Source organism: Peromyscus eremicus, chromosome 6 (genome assembly GCF_949786415.1).
Source record: "Peromyscus eremicus chromosome 6, PerEre_H2_v1, whole genome shotgun sequence".
Taxonomy (NCBI): Eukaryota; Metazoa; Chordata; class Mammalia; order Rodentia; family Cricetidae; genus Peromyscus; species Peromyscus eremicus.
Genome location: NC_081421.1, coordinates 110,510,095 through 110,512,668, shown reverse-complemented (window position 1 = coordinate 110,512,668; position 2,574 = coordinate 110,510,095). Strand labels below are relative to the sequence as shown.

At 48.0% G+C, this 2,574-nt stretch overlaps 1 pseudogene; it reads right to left on the bottom strand.

Moving 5' to 3' along the window:
• Positions 1–313: 313 nt before the first annotated feature.
• Positions 314–1,290, bottom strand: LOC131912735 (cysteine-rich protein 2-like; annotated as a pseudogene).
• Between the last annotated feature and the right edge of the window lie 1,284 nt (positions 1,291–2,574).

The window sequence follows — 2,574 nt, the reverse complement described above, 5'->3', positions numbered from 1 at the left end:
TTTTCCATCTGGGATGGAAAGGCTCCTTTCAGGAGCCAAAGACCATCTAACAGAAACCTCTCCTGGCAGGAAAAACTCTTTTGAGTAGTGGTCAGAGTTGTCCAAGAGACTCTCAAAACTTTTTTTTTCCTGCAATCCTCAAACCAAACCATTTATTGACAGCAAAAGTCTCCATAGCTGTGAACCAAGTGAGGGGTAGGTAGGGCGTAGTGTGGGAACCAGCAAAGGGCTCCTTACAGGGGGGCTGCCACCCTGGGAATGCTGTGAGCTCATGGCCATCACCGGCAAGCAAAGCATGAATAATACTGGTGGGCAGGTGTGGGCAACAGGGATATCATAGGACAGCCACCTCGGAGAGCTATCAGGGACATGGGGACACAGGGACAGAGAGGGTGCTGGGCACAGGGACACAGGACACATGAGGCTATGGAGGCACACAGACACAGAGGGCAGTGGGTGACACAGGGCATGCCGAGGTGACACACAGAGAAACAGGGTTGCAATTCTGGGCTGTTCTGGAGACTAGGCAGGAGGCTTCCTCCTCCACCACTTAGGCCCTGGGGTTTGCAGGCAAGACGCGCTGAGGCAGGCAGGATTAGGCAGCAGGTCACTCTCCCTCAGGGTCGAGTAGGGGACCCGGAGGACAGCATCTGCAGATCTAAGGCTGAACCGTGCCTTCAGGGTCCTTGTCATAGATATAGCTGCCCACAGCACCGGTGTTCACTCCCTTGGGTCCAAAAAGAATTCCATAGCAAGGCTTGAGGCAGTAGGGCTGGCCATTGTGCTCAGCGTGCCCTCCGGAGGTCAGCGTCTTGGAGCAGTGCTCACAGCGTAGGCAAGGCCGGTGCCAATCCTTGCCTAGAGAGGTCACCTTCTCAGCAAAGTACACCCTCTTGTTGCAGCGAGGACACACTAGAGGCTTTGCTGGGACCTTTGGGGGGTCCGCTGGTCTTCCGCTCCTCAGTTCGCACCACAGGGACCTCAATGAGGCCAGTGACCTGAGGGTCCTCAGTCAGAGGCTTCTCATAGATGTAGGAACCGGCACCCCCTATATTCACGCCTTTGGGTCCAAACAGTGTGGCATAGCAGGGCTTGTGGCAGAAAGGTTTCCCATCATGCTCAGCATGGCCCCCAGGGGTCAGTGTCTTGTTGCAGCGCTCACACTTGAGACAGAACTTGTGCCAGTCCTTGCCCAGGGAACTAACCTTCTCGGCAAAGTACACGGTCTTGTCACACTTGGGACACTTGGAGGCCATGGTCGGTGCACTCGATTGGTCCGCGCCCTCCACCCGCGCTCGTCTCTGCGCCTTGACTCTCAAAACTTAACAGGCTACTGGTATCATCCTCAGTTGACCCCACAAGTGGAAGGTAAGTCCCTATTGCTGAAGACACCATGCACTAAGACACAGGGCCCAGAGGCCCCAGAACTGGTACTGACTGCAAAACTTTCTCCCCAAGGACTAGCTTTCATGGTATCAGATGGCCCCATAAAAACTTTCAAAGGCAGGAGGCAAACAACGTCCTCCCAACTATGACACCTATGCATCATAACAACAACCAGCATGGCACAATAACTCTAAGGATGTAGCAGTGACATGCATACTTTTGACAGTAATCAATAGTTCTTTAATTAGAATTAAGGGCCACAAAACCAGTGGGAAATTATGCTTATTATTGACAACCAAGTACTCAGAGCTAATTTTGGAGGAAAGCCCAAAGCTGACCCATATTAAACTGCATAATCCCTAACTGCATTCTAAACATCTGTCCTTATACCCACAGATAAGTGTAGTCCTCACCCCTCATCAAGGAAACTTCTCTTTGCAACAGGCAGAAACCATTATAGAAAAGCACAACCTATCAAAATGGTGCAGCCCAGTTCCAACTGATACATTTACAATACAACTCTGGCACCTGAGGCTCAGGGACCATTGAAGAAGAGGGGGCAGAAAAATTGTAGGAGCCGGAGGAACAGGGAATTTCCTGTTCAATTGTGACTCCGAGAAATGTTAAAAGCTACATGTGCAAAGTCTCACCAACATGAATTGCCTAAACACAAGCTGAACAAAGACAACAACAATAGGCGTGCAAAAGTGGATGGGGGAAAACGTAAGAACACAATACTATACAAAGGACTACAGGCAACTAAGGAATACTGAGTGAGAGTGGGAGAAATATCTTACACAGGGAAGAGCACACAAATTGGTCATCCAATACCAAATGGGCAGCCCTGAAAACATACATATGAGTAACATTAGACAATTTGAGCAGGCTGTACTTATATACTTAAAAATATTACATATTTGTATGTAATGTAAAACAATGTTTATATGTAATATTTCTAGTGAGAAAAAAGGCCATGATTTTGAAAATGAGCAAGAAGGATTTATGGGATGTTTAGGAGGGAGGGAAGGGAAAGAGGAAATGATGTATTTATGCTATAATCTCAAAAAATAGAAGACATAAATTTTTAAATAAACTATAGCTGAAAGATAATCAGTGTTCCCTTTGCACAACCATACTGAGGAATATCGTGTGTTTTGCTCATAGTGTTACCACTTCTGGTTCTAATCT